This window comes from Lagopus muta, chromosome 1 (assembly GCF_023343835.1).
Source record: "Lagopus muta isolate bLagMut1 chromosome 1, bLagMut1 primary, whole genome shotgun sequence".
NCBI lineage: Eukaryota > Metazoa > Chordata > Aves > Galliformes > Phasianidae > Lagopus > Lagopus muta.
In genome coordinates, this window is record NC_064433.1 from 163,576,472 (window position 1) to 163,591,420 (window position 14,949).

The 14,949-nt window shown below is 39.9% G+C and overlaps 1 long non-coding RNA gene across 1 annotated transcript in view; it reads right to left on the reverse strand.

Moving 5' to 3' along the window:
- The window catches only part of LOC125687689 (uncharacterized), a 72,672-nt gene extending 57,934 nt beyond the window's left edge, over window positions 1-14,738 (reverse strand). Inside the window, exon 1 of the long non-coding RNA XR_007374319.1 lies at window positions 14,512-14,738. This is a non-coding gene — a long non-coding RNA (uncharacterized LOC125687689). The remainder of the gene's footprint in view (window positions 1-14,511) is intronic.
- Window positions 14,739-14,949: the final 211 nt, after the last annotated feature.

The window sequence follows — 14,949 nt, forward strand, 5'->3', positions numbered from 1 at the left end:
TTTGAGTATTTAAAAGGCAAACTTTGCTAGCAGATTATGTTGCTGTTTTATTCTACAAACTGAAATTTAACCTGGAAGAACTGAAGCTCTCAAAGAAAATGAGTTGAAGGCAGTAAACAACTCTCTGAGTTGTGGAGTAGAGAAAGGATCATTTCCTGTAAGCTAATTCAGGATCACATTATCCTTAACATCCATGGAAGCCAGTGTGGAGGAAATTCCCCATCAACAGGAGATTCCAAGTTCAGAGGAGAACCTCTTTATTAAATCACCAGCTAGTCTTGGCCTCAAGATCTTTTGCAGCAGCCACAGCCCATCTCAGGTCAAAGTCAGATGATTCACTCACTGAAAGTCTGCTAAAATAAAGTGTGGGTTTATAAATATGCCTATCCACTGACTTTTGTCTTTTCCACTTTAAATCAAGAGTCTTTTTCTATGTAAATTTGAAGTCAAAGACGAGATGCATTTCAGATGTGATAAAGCCAGCAGCAGCCCGGGCTCAAGAAGTTTCTCAGGTGAAGAATCCAAATCTGCTTATACAAAGAAAAAAAGTCTTATCCTGCAGTGTCAGAGTAATATGTTCTTCAAGTCCTGACCATTATGCATTCCATTTATACCACTTCTTTAATCAAAGCTGAACCTGGTGAATTGCAAATAAGAACGAAAACATTAAATGTGAAAGGCCAACTTGCTCATCTATATTTTTTGTCGAAATGACAGTTCTAAAATTACAAAGGTAAAATACTTCACTAAATAGGGTTATAAATGTGCAATTCATCATGGCAGAACATTTTTATGCATTTTAAAACCACTTTTTTATTTTAAAAGGTGAGGATGCAAAATGGTAGGCTCATTCTTCATCTTTTCATTTTGCAGTTTATTTTTCACACAGCAAAGATGCAGTACGGTTCGAAAAGCTCTTGGAATAGTATTTGTATCCTTCTCTTTCTAAGTTATTATTTACTGGAGAGTATATTTCAAAGGTGAAGGTATGTCACCACCCTGGTTAGTGTATGTACATACACAGCATAAGCCCTTTCCTAGATAAAATCCTCATTACTTCTCAGCATACATATACTGTTAAAATAGGGACACACTATTCACCACTCCACCCCAACCTCCCCTAATCCACTAATGAGGTACCATATAGCTGAAGCAGAAGAATCAGATCTGTGTTTCCACTGCTAATGGTAATTCCTGTCTAATCAGTCTGCAGCATAGTGTTGGGTGTACAGTTCCCCAGTGGCCATGGGTTGGTTATCCTGCTAAACACAGATTAGTGGGAAAACTTAGAGGAAAAGGTAAGCATTATAGCTGAAGAAATAAGGCAAGTGCTTTACTAGAAACTCCCATTGCTTCATTGCAATTTGCCTGAAATCCTTGTTCTTCATTGCAAGTGTGAATTCTCATACTGAGATTGCAACAAAGGATTAAGTTAAAATCCTGGCACAGAGTCAGAGAAGAATAGCATCTTTGCAAGGTCATATAGAGAAGATCGCTGCATCCAGGTAGTCTGCTGCATATGATGTTTCTGAAAGGCTGGCACGAATAGAGCTTTAGGCAGGATGAGGAGCTGTCACAGAGAGAAAGAAAGGAGAAAGGAAAATGTGATCTGACTCTTGTTACATCCCAGGGAGACCATCCAACCATCTCTGAATTTCATGCCTGTTGTGGGTCAAATGCAAAGAGACTGACCCAAAATAATGTACCTCAAGTACTGCATTAACTCCTGAGCCCTGTGGGTCTTAGTTCAGAGCATTCTACTTACGTGCAAACATTTGCAAAGGAAGTAATTTTACCCTCCCATTAAGTCCCCTGGGTGTAAGATTGAGGCCACCATGCAGACCTGCACAATAAAGCTAACCAACTGCTGCACTTCAAGTTTTCAGTTGCATATTCAGCTCCTAAACAGCCCTATCAGAGAGAGATGGAATCAAAAAAATCTGAGTTACAGAAGACTATATGTTTTCACGTCCCTTGCCATAGCCATGGGAGGAAGGTTATCTTAGCAACGCCAAGGCCCTGGCGTGTGTCAGGAGAAGGGCAAAGGTTCTGGAGCACAAGTCTTATGAGGAGCAGCTGAGGGAACTGAGATTGTTTAGCCTGGAGAAGAGGAGGATCAGGGGAGAAATAATTGCTCTCAGCAACTACCTGAAAGGAGTTTCCAGTGAAGTGAGGGTCAGCTTCTTCTCCCAGGTAACAGCAATAGACTAGGGGGAATGGCCATGAGTTGAGCCAGAGGGGGATTCGGGTTGGCTGTTGGGAAGAATTTCTTCTCAGAAAGACTGGTGAAGTACTGGAACAGACTGCCCAGAGGGCTGGTGGAAGCACGGCCCCTGAAGTTGTTTAAGGAAAGGCTAGATATAGTACTTAGGGACACGGTTGATATAGGCAATATTGTCGGTAGGTGGATGGTAGAACTAGATGATCTTAGAAGTCTTTTCCAACTTAAATGGTTCTATGAATCTATGATTCTCTGAACCCTCTGTGCAAAAAATACATAATGGCCAGGTCTTTGAGGTGTCTACATACAATCCAGACTCACCCTGTATCTTGCTGGTGATTATGGTTTCCTCTTGGTTTCCTCTTGGCCAGGATTTGATAGTGGGAGTGGTTTCAATTTCCATGTGGAAGCAAACCGAAGGTGGACAGACAATCTCAGGTGGACAGGAATTTCACCGCAGGCAGCAGCAGTTTTCAAAGTAAATGGGTTGACATCACATGTTTTATTATGAAAGGAAAACAAAAATATTTTTTGTGTGTTTTCTAATGCTTTCTTACTTACCTCTGGTAAAAAAAAAATAAAAAAAAAAAGGCAAAACAAGCTGCACAAGGGAGTTGCATAAACCCATAATTTGGCAGCCAATTAGTCTTTGATTTAGACAGTTGCTTTTTGAATATTTTTTTTAATGTGATTCCTTGCAGCTGAGAAATTTACATTTTAAAAAGTGCTTAATGCCAAGGCAGTAAAGGAATCCCATTTTTGTCAAAAAAGTAAACTGAAATGAGATCCAGTCCTTGTTAACATCCTACTCTGAGATTGCTTAAATAGTAGATGAAGGAGAGGAGGAGAGGAATTTGTCCTCTGATGGTAAGAGGCTTGTGGAGACAAGTAGAAAAGCCAAATTCACTGTTGCCTTTTTGCCCCAGCCAAGACAGGACATACACAGAGGCATACAGCACTTCTCAAAAAGCCTAGAGCTTGTGTGTGAATTTATAACTGAAGATGGAGGTAGGATAGTCTAGAACAGAACAACGTGAGATCAGTGCAACTGTGAATTTGAATTAGTGACTTTACCCGCAGAGGCGGCACAATACTTCCATTTACTGAAATGAGATCAGCTGCAGGAGAAAATATCAGCTTGTTGAACCACAGAAGAGATGCCATGAATTTCAAACTCTTCTACAGATAATAGTTTCTAAGTATCTGAGGCTATCCAGAATCAAAAAACATGAGAGTATGTACATGGGCATACAGTTCATTGAACGATGGAATTTGGACTCATCAGAGTTAGAGTTGAGTGGGATTAGGCATGGATATCTGTCAAAGAGCTCACAAGGTACACTTATACCTTTTTTTTTTCTTAACTGTTTTGGATGCCTGACACTAGAAAGCTCCCAAACCTTCATCTTGCTCAAGGCCAAAGTCGTGATTCCTCTCAACTGGGACACACAGCAACAAGAGAGCAGCTGGCCTTCTTTTACATGCCTGAACATTTTGGGCAGAAATATATGAAGTCTTACAAAACAGACTTGAAATTCTCATCTTAATAATTAATCTGTCAGTTTCTGTTCTTCCACAGCTTTTCCATGAAACCAAGATGGTCCTCACAGTTGGAGTTACTAGGAGTCCAGCATTGAGGCAGATCCTAATGGGGTGTATGAGTGATATTCTGCAGTCTGGTGTGGGAGAACTAACTGAAATCTGTTCTGGTACAACAAGTTTAGTGAAGACCACCATGATGTCTGGGACTGGAGCCCTGTGAGGAGGGACTGAGGGATTAGGATTTGTTCAGCCTGGAGATGAGGTAGCATGAGAGAGACTATGCAGCAGATCCCAGTGTCTTTGAGGAGGTAAATTGTGAAGACAGAGCCAGGCTGTTCACAGCAGTACCTGACATAAGTACAAGAAGATCTCACTGGGTATAAGGAAAACAGTTTTCACAGTTACATGCAGTGGAGCATGTCATTTTTCAAAACTCAAGTGTAAAAAGCCCTGAGAAATCTATTCTGACCCCCCATTTTGACATGTTTTGAGCTATACGTTGAACAAGACACCTTCTGAGGCCAGTCCCAATCTGACCAATTCTATGATTTCATAGCCTACCTATCAAATTCCAGAAGGATTCTCTCTTGTGGTGATTTAGGAAGAAGAGGGCTGCACTAGAGAAATGCCTGCAGCCCTGGAGTATAGCTATCAGCTCCAGGATTTTTTTGGATTCATTCTTAGAGATAAGGTATTCACCTAATTTAGTACTGGGACCCTCCAATTTACACTTCCAGTCTCAGCCAGCTCTGACAGTTCCCTCTATAATCAAAGGAAAGAATGGGAAATTCATGTTGTCGTAAGATGAGGTCAGTGGTGGGGGAATGGATAGACACTATCACTTGGAAGTGACAGTTTCTCTTGTTCAGAGTAAGGCTGCCCAGAAGAATAGCTTGAGTACGTTCTTTTTATGCAGCTAAAGCTGAAAGAAATTACTCCTATGCTAAGTCTGAGAGAGATGCTGGCTAATCTCATTCTGTGTTAATCAGGATACTGAACTAGCTTTGACAGGAATTGCAGGAGCTCATAGCTGTTCTGAGATGGGGATGGTGTCAGCTGGAAGTTTAAAAAGCAGAACATGTGAGAGCACAACTCCTGCTATGATCCCCTCCAGCAATGGTGAGCAGAGCAGTGCCCTGGTTAAACTCACAGAATTAGGCACGAGAACGTCTACGTGACAAACAAAGGGAAAGCTAGAGAATGCAATTTCAATGAATTGGCTGGGATGAGATTTGCAGGATTAGCACAGCAGGTAGAACTAATTGCATTTATCCTGCCCAAGCAGCAGGCATCGGTGTAATGTGCCTGGAGTTGTTGTGCACTCTATGTTTCTGATCCAGTTTTCCCCAATCCGTCCTACACACACATCCCTGAGGGACTATATCTGCTCTAGGTGCAATACAATGGTCTAATCTCTGCTATCCTTCTGCCAGACTATTCAACTCAGGCCCCAGCGGAGTTTACAGAAGCTTGTTGAGCTTCCAGAGTTATAGCAGGGAATGAAATATATCTGCTCAGTTCTGTTCAAGCATATCGATTGATTTGTTCTGAGTTCTTTTGCGGGCTATTTAGGAACCTCTAGAAGAGAACAAAGAGCAAAATATGGGATTTAGGGTGCAGAAATGAAACCTTTGTTCAGATGCACCTGGTCCCGAAGGTATCTCATACTTCCCTCACTGCCTAAAGACCTTCTGAATGTGCACAGGAAAACCTTAATGCCCAAGTCCAATCAGCATCCAGAAACCCACTAACTCCCCTTCAATTTCATGTTCTTTGCCCAAAACACCTACATAATCAGGGCCTTCATTGCACACCGTGGTCTGCACAGCTTTCTTGGGAAAGGCAGACTGAGGAGGTGGCTTTGCCCCTGCCCTCATGCAGTGACAACAGCAGTCCTGTTACAGCACCACAGAGAGACCTGCATTCAATCCCCAGTGCCATCTGAGGAGTTTTGAGGCTACAGATATCTCCCAAAAGAGGCTCTGAAAATAAGCAGGTTTTTATACTCAGATGTTTGACTGCTTCTTTTCCTCAGCATCTTTATGAAGTTTTTCCATGGCATAGGAAAGAGATAATTTTGCTGCTGCTGGGAGCAGAAAGCAAGTGAAAGCACAAAGCAGCCTCACCAGATAGCCTTGCATGCACCCACTTCAAAGCAACAGGGAGCACCAAGCCCACATCCCTCCAGGGATGCACTCATGTTTCTGCTCTGACCACAATAATGTCTTTTCTGTGCACCATCAGTAGGATGAGTAAAAAGAGAGCTCCTGCACACCAGCAACCCACAGTGTGGTGTTTCTTGGGAGCTATGAGACACAGATTGCAGCCTCCCCAGGGAAAGTGGAAGCTGAGCACCGGCTGTTGCTGCTTGGGTGACTGCACTGGCCTGTTACATAAGAGGGTGGAACAGTTCCAACAGCATTTCTGGATTAAAGCAAAAGGACAAAAATAAAAAGAGGCAGTCACTGCACACCACTTTTAGGAGAAAAATGTAAAAGTGCACTGAGTTCTCAGCTCCAAGTAGAAGGAGGCTCCTCATGCTGTAGTAGGGTGTCAGGGGGATGGAGAGAGAAGATTCATTCATAGCCTCAGATTGTCTCTGCTGGTTCACAGAATCCTTCTTGAAGATATAAAACCTCAGATCCTGCAAATAGCATCATCTCAAACCCTTCGAAAGCTAATTTCCAGACAAAGAATCACATCAAATGTAGCAACTCTACTTCTGTCTTGTAGCAAGCCCAGGTCTCAGTTGGAGCTGTACCTGTCCCATGTAGGCATACTCCTTCCCAGCATCTCATCTGGGATCTGATCGTCAGGCTTCTCAGTACAGCTAAGCTGAAAACTGTTCCTTTGTGATGAAATTCAGTATTTATTTGAGGGGAGCCACACCTCTTTACCAGATTTCTTTCACTACAGAGAGTGCAAACATCCAAAAATGAAGCCAATAATGAGGTTACCATTTTTTTGCACCCTTTCTTACTCAGCTCCGTAGATTTATTTAAAAAGTCACAAACACACACACACAGACACACACAAGGATAGCTTTGAGATAGACTGGAAGCATCGTAGAAGTGAAAAGTATCCCTGTCATGCATTCTTAAACCAAGAGACATTTCTCTATTTTGCCTTACAATAATCCATATGTTTTAGAACTTTAGATAACTTTTCGTTAGAATAGCTCTGAAATTTTAACTAGGAATTGTTTTTAGAATTGTGTTCTCATTCATTTATGTTTTGATTTCCTTTTTATTAATGGCTCTAATAGGTTCTTATTTTCTAGTATATTTCTGCCCTTAATTTGAAAAGACGAAACAAATGTTTTAAATAACAGTCCCTTTTCATTTCACTCATAATTTTTATTTTTTATTATTTTTTACACGCAGAAGGCTTCAGAAAAAGAAAGGAAAACAGTTTTGCAAGATACAACAGAGAACATTAAACCTTTGGTGTTGATTCTTTTCTTTTTTTTTTTTCATAAATAGTGCAAATCTGCCACCTACTGATATGAAGCAGAATTCAGAGGAACTAGAGCTTTCCATTTTCTTCTGGCAAAACAGCGCTCATTTTCCAGCTATGAAAAGCCAGTGCCATCTAGTGGCTTTTTCCAGGACCATGAGGGCAAAAACAAAAAGAAAAGAATCTTTCAAATATTTACCAGAATATCTATTGCTGCTGGCTGTGGAACTAGCTATTTTTGGAATGGGTTCAATAGGCTGAGCATCCTGTGACTTCACACCAATCTTTGCAGCTGTCCTACGAGGTGACATATAAACCTAGATGCGTCGTTGTTTATTTTAACATCACCAACAGACAAGGCACTGTGCAAATTACTTTTGAGGTTAAACGCACCCTTCATTCGTTCTCATTTTAATACCATTTGTTTGTTTCTATTTTAACCAGTCGCTTCCTGGATCCTCTAAACTTTGATTTTTATTAAGCTTGCGTTAAAAGGATAGCTGTTCTATTTTTTACAGAGCAAATATGTTTTGTGAAGTCAAATGATCCTTTGCAGTATCTCACAATAACAACAACCAAAAAAAAAATGAAATGACTTAAAAAGTGGCCACTGCTGTGCCTAACTTCATATTTCTTACACTTCTTGGTGAATGTTGCTTGCAAATCACAAATTTATACTGTTGAGATTAATCTTTCTTTATACTGAAGTCCCACACCCTCCTTGTTTTCCCTGTTAAAGACAGGGAAAAAGAGGCATCACTGCAGACAAGGACTGCCTCTGGTATTGGACATCTAAGTGCCCAAAGAATTAGCGAGGTAATCGCTGGGATTTTCAGATACTCATCTTCAAAATCGTTTTTAAAGCTTGGGCCAACTAGCTTAAGGGCAAGCAAATTCAGATGCACGTCTCATGATACAGGCCTTTCAAATGTAGTTTGGAAATGTTTCCTTGTAGAATCAAATTTGAAGACAGCCTTTTATACATGCATTGATTTAGAGTTACATGAAGAGTTCACATTATTCTGTTGCATGCTTTAATAAGAAAGAGGCTCATTGCTCTCATTGCTTACAAAAGAATTGTGTGAGTTCCATTTAAAATTTGAGAGAATAGGGGGCTCTTCTTCACTGGGTTCATCTTCCTTAGCTTTAGACTTGCAAAGAACTCTCAGCTGATCCTATTCATTCATGGTTCTTCTTGTAGTTAATGAAACATGCTTTTCAGGCATTTTTTCATTTATAGCTGAGATAGTGTTAGTGTCCTTTAAAGTGAAGTGAATAGAGCCTCAAAAGTGCATGCTACCTGCCATTAAAATCAGAGAGAGGACAGAGAAAAGTCCCCCAGAAGCTAGCAAACACAGTCACAGCTCATCGGGCAAAGTTCTCCCTTTCTTGATACAGTTGGGCATTGTCCTAATTGTTGCCTGGAAACAGTGACACTAATTCTGCTCTTAACAAATTTTCAGCATAAGCCTGAAATAGTTGTACTGCTTTCCAAATTCTTTCAGAGCTGGACTCAGGGATCTGAGGTGATGAGGTTTGTTTTGAGAAAACTGTTACAGTTAAATGCTAGAAAAATCAGAGAATCATAGAATTATAGAATGGTCTGTGTTGAAAAGGGCCACAGTGTTCATCTAATTTCAACCCCCTGCTATGTGCAGGGTCACCAACCACCAGACCAGGCTGCCCAGAGCCCCATCCAGCCTGGCCGTGAATGCCTGCAGGGATGGGGCATCCACAGCCTCCTTGGGCAACCTGTTCCAGTGTGTCACCACCTGCTGAGTGAAAAACTTCATCCTAAAGGAAAGAAAGAAAGAACGACTAAAGAAAGAAAGAAAAGTCTAAAGTCTTAAATCTCAATCAAACTGATTTTGGAATAAGTTTGTCTGGATGCACGCAGTATAAAACAAGATAGCTCCCTCAGCAGGAATTATCCAATGCACTAAATGTCTGTAGAAGCTCACTGAGAAAGACAAAGAAAAATAAAAAATGCATTTTTTGTCTTAGCGTTAAAAATTACTTTCATGCAACATAAAGCTAACGTACGTCTTTAATTCCACCATCAAAAAGAAAGACATTACAAACTCACCGGGCTTGACAGAACTGTCATTTAAAAAACTCTGACACCTAAATAATGCAGGGTGTGGGATAAGACAAAAATTTATGTGGTTTGTTGTCTCCATTCCCATGGAAAACTCACCAGCTTTCGCAGAATTCAAGCTGAAAAGGAATTAGTTTTCTCTACCTCAGTGCAGCAAAGATCTTCCAAAGACAAACTTGTAAAAAACAATTCTGCACCAATCTCACAACAAAAACAGTCAATCTATCAACACTGCAGGATTGGTCTAAGGGCTCTTCATCCACTTTACTACTCCTATCCCTGGAAATGTTTTCACTCTGATTGATATACACAAATTTGAAGTTTGTCATGCAGCTATTGAACTGGTAACATAGCGGAGTCATTTAAACCGTGGTCTCAAATGGAAAAAAAGTTCAAAGTGGACTGTAGGAACTTTATGATCAAGTAATAAGAGAGGTGAACTGCATCAGTAACTCACTGTTTGAGGAGGCAACCTATTTGTACACACAGTAGTAAGCAATGCCAAAAATGGGATGATAACACACATTAATTTTCCCTTCAGTATCTCACACAGTGTTTCATCAGAAAGTGATAGTCCAGATGCCATGCAACTAATTGAGACTCTTAAATCAGATGTAGATCCTTGGCTTATAGGGAGGAAATGATCCAGAAATTCCAAAATGCTTGCTTCCTGTTGCAAACAGATCAACAAGAGACGCCTTTCTTAAAGATTCATTCAGGTAGACATGGCAATTCCTGCCTCTCTTCAATGACCCACTAGAACCAGAGCTTTCATAAAACCAGTGTGTTCACAGAAACAGGTCTTTGCACCACCTAGGGGTAAAAACACCCTCAAACTGGCAAATCTGGCGACATTAGCAACTTTCTGGCAGTGAGGATTAAACACAAGGAATTAGGCTCCTTAATTATTGTTGCACCACTAGATACGCAAGAAAGCTTCAGGTTTAAAAGAAGATTAGAGGAAGAAGGAATGAAGAGCTTGAGTCTCATCTAAGACAAGGCATAACGTGAGTAAAATGCATTCTTCATCCCTCACTACTTCCTTTTTGACCACCATCCTGCCAAATATCTGACCTCGGAGCTTCCACCATACATTTTCTGCACTTTCAAGGAGGAGCTGTTACATCTTCATCTTTGCTCTTCTCCATGACTGGGAAATAATTCTCAGAAGCTCTACCAAGGCACCTTTTGTGAATCATCTTCAAGATCTCAAGTTTATCACATTTTCATGTCATACTTCCCATTTGACTTTATCCAACTCCTTTTGCCTTCTTAGATAGAAAAGTGTTTGTGTTATAGGCAGTGTACGTGAAGCCATAACCCTGAAAAGGTTCCAAACATTAATATTAAACAGAAATAGCCAGAAGGGGAGCATTTGATGAATCAACAGATATAAAATTGTCATTCTGGACATTATGGAAACATCAAATTCCTCGATATCTGTTGAATATTCTGAAATGAAAAGGAGGTTGGCATACAACTAACAATGCACATAGTCTTCTCCCAGAAATATGTGTTATCATCTCTTTTGTCTTCAAACAGGTTTTGCATGAGATAGGGTGATTCAGCAATGGATTGCTCACATTTTTGCTTGGGGCCAGCATACAAAATGAAAAGGTAAAGCATTACAAATCCGAGCAAGTCAGACTAAAGACAAATTGTTCCTGTGGTGAGTAGCTCCTTGCAGAATCAAAATTCATTGGGAAGCATCTCAGCGTTGAGTTTTCGGGGCCTCAGATTGACAAACGAGGCTACATTCAGCAGACCCAGAGCAGGAGTTTTATAAATGTTCACAGTTCCTTCTGTTTATTGAAGCTTTGCTCATGCATCTAAATGACAGAACTAGAACTTGCTTGCCATTTTGGGACATTGCTGCCTGCATTTCAAAAAGTACTTTTACAATGACCTTGATCAATCAGTTTGCCACTACTCAGTGCTTTTATCTAATGATAAGTATCACAGAGAAAATCTCATGGTACTGAATCAGTGACAAAATTACCACTGCCTTCCAGTGACATGATTTTTCCACATCTTTGCTAAAATCACCAGGGAAACTGCTACTAGAAAAAAAAGGGGTCTAGGACCAATTTAATGTTACCCCACTTCTTGGATTTTCTCTGCATCAATATGTTGCTCTGGTGTTTGCTACATTTCCCATGTGAACAGTTATTACAAAATCTTCCATTTACAGTTCCGTAATTGAAAACCTAGCAGGATATAAGAGAATACTTAAATGATGCATACACAAAGTAAACTAACTGGTTAGAAAATATAATTGGGTATTTTGAAAGAAATTATTCATGTTCAAAGATTTCTGACTCTTTTTTTCTTTCTTTTTCTTTTTTTTCTTTCTTTTTTTTTTTTCCTGGTATAATGAGTTAGGTGTTGTGCAGTTCACACCTTGGTATGATTCACCAAGTTTATATAATATTCATTTGCATGGCACTGCTTATTTGAATACCAGTTACACCCCCACAACAAAAATTGCAAATTTCAAAAACACTTGTTGTAGCACTCAGATCAAATCCATCTGATGTAAGTAGAACTGTATGAAGGACGTGACATTTAGAAACATTTATGAGATCTTAGTGATCAGAAGACGGAGGCACCAAACAGAAATGCAGTACCCTGAGTTACTGCTGGTAGACAACCAAACAAAACCCCAGATAGACAACCATCTTCAAAAAGCTACAGTTCTGATACCAGAGCACGTATCTCTGTTTAGCACTGATTTCCAGCCTTGAGGTACACTGTGTTACTTTATCCTAGAGTTCTCTGCTTCTAAGGATCTTCTCCATCTTACTGATCCAATGAAAACAATCATGGAGAGAATTGGAAAAACCCCAGCAGAGTTTAGATAATCCTATCTAAATCAGGATATTGCTAGGGATGTCTCACAGAACCTCACACAGGTCAGAATCTCCTCAATGGCTATAAGCCCCACTCCACTTTATGAGAATAAGTGGGCTGTATATCCTAGAGTTCTTTCTACAGTGTAATTTTCCAGGGATTCTAAATTGAATCTGTGCATGAAACATGCTTTGTTCCAAGACTAAGGATGACATTCACACAACTTCAGGTCAATCTCTTGCAAGAGATCACTCCTTCAAAAAAAACTGGCTGAAACAATCTGGGACAGATTTAGGAGCAAGCTAACAAATATCAATGTTTACTTCTTACACTTCTTCCCAGTCATTCTCCTATATACTAATTTAGATCCACCCCCAAATGATGTTATTGAGCGAAAATGGAGAAAAGGCAAGCATCTTACCTAAATTAATTTTGCATTCTAACCATTCAGTTTGAATAAACACAGCAGAAGAACACATATTTTCTCATAGGTAGGACCATCTTCAGAAATGATTTGAGGCGTTTGGAAGATAAGGGTAAAAGTACAAGCACGATGTGAGAAGAATTTGCCTCCTTTCATATCTGCTATGGTCATGGCATGTAAAAGGACTGAGACATATTTATAGGCTTGAGCAACTCCATGGATGCTCACCAGCAAAAATTTACACAGTATCAGATTTAGACAGAGGAAGAAAATATCTGAATTGCAGATTGAAACCCCTTGCTTTCACACCACAAGTACTGTAACCTTCTTTCCACTTCGCCCATTAAGGTCCCTAATTATATTAAAGCCTATCATCACTTATTCATGAAAGCATCTCTTTAGCACATCCAAAGTGACTGATCCCCAAGGTTAGAGATACTGTGACAGAAAGAAATGGGTGTGTTCACAGAAGCACTCTTTAAATGAGTTTTCCTCTGCAACTTTTTAGCTAGCAAGGACAGTTCTATTGGTTTTGTTCAGCTGGAACTCTTTAGCACTAGAAAATTTGATTATGTTATCTATATGCTTTGCCACCTGATCTCCAACCTGAGTGTACTACCTAGCTCCAGTGATTTTCTTTAATAAGGTGGAAATGTATATAACAGTTTTAAATATGCAGGCTAACATTTTCTTCCATCTATAATTATGCAAATCATTATATAGTTGTCTCTGCATGACAGAAGTAATAACATCTTATAGAGACCCTGTTAAAACTCACTGAAATCGTCTGCACAGATGGATATGATTTTACAGAAAATACAACACAGATACATCAATTAGTTGCAAACCACTACTAGCATCATCCAGTGAGTTATGTAATGTGGGCTAAGGCATGTGCTGTGCAATTATATCTACTGCAAAGAAAACAATTGCAAGCAAAGCACTCAAATAGTTGAGAAGATCAAATGTAATGAGAAATGCCCTCAGATATAATTGTTTTTAAAAATGTAGGAAAAGTATTACGTATATTTCACATACACTCTATTTTAAGACAAGTAATACCATACACCCTTCAGCATTTTCTGGGATGCTTCCTTTTCTCCCCCCACTTTAAGTCATTAATAGCATTGCTGTTGACAAGAAGAACTTATCAAATCCTTTCATTTTGTACCCATCCCTAATTCCTTATGTTTATTCCTCCAGAATTTTGGGACAGCCTGCTGCTCAGACACTGCAAAGTAGCTGGGACTACTTACAGCTTCCCAGAGAAATAGACTATAAGAGGATGCATTTTTTCATCTACTTCTACCTACATAATCTGAGGGTAAGATACCATACCCTCAGTATTTACAATTCCTGCTTTACCCTACTCAGACCACCTTTTCTCACAAGAGGAAAATACATACAGAAGGGTGTCTAGAAAAAGAAGCAGCTGGCCTATGGTTCAGACCTCTCTGCTGCTCCACATCTCATCTGTGCATCTGTGCACACTCTCACCTGAGGAGGCCATAAAAAAAGGAGGTGCAGTTTCTCCCTGATAAAAGCCTTCACCTCATTTCTTTTACAAGATGATAAATTCACAGACTTTCTCACCTCACTCCTTGGCCCTGTCATAAAGCTTGCACAAGCTTTATTCATTACCATACAATCCTACACATTTTCAAGAGCTGCCTCTTCTTTTCCCCTTATTTCTCATTTCAGGTCCCTTTTTCCTGCATTTACCTTCTTTAGCCCTTCCTTAACTGGACTGGTAAAATCTAAAAGCTCTTAATTTCACAGCTGCCTCCGAAAGAAGAGCTACCTAAATGAATGTGACATGCCTATCCATGCAACAAACATTCACACAAGCACAAATACACATCAAGCATGTAAATGCCCTCAGAATGCACACAAATGGTTTCTACATTGACTCAATTTTACCTGCATGGTTTTCAAAGCCATTCAGCCAGCTCCAGGCTGTGAAGAAATCTGCACGCTTGGAAGGAGAGACGTGCTTCTTGTACACCCACCAGTTCAACGGAAAACATAGGCAGAGGCAGAACACCATTGGGAGCAGGTTGTTTCTGGGGATGAGATGCAAGAAATCTCTGGAAATTGAGAGAATCTGTACAGAGGATGTCTGTCTCAGTCTCCATGCCACATAAATGGGTCTGATTAGTTGATGGAGAGAGAGTTTGAATCCCTTTGATCCCTAAGTTAACCTGGCAACTGAAACCATTCCTGTGATCCACTTAAAAAAAAAAAAAAAAAAAAAAAAAAAAAAAAAAAAAAAAAGCTATAGTCCTCTGTAATTTTGGGGAGCCCTATAACCAGGGAAAAAAAGAGATGTATATATTATGCTATTACACACCTATTTAA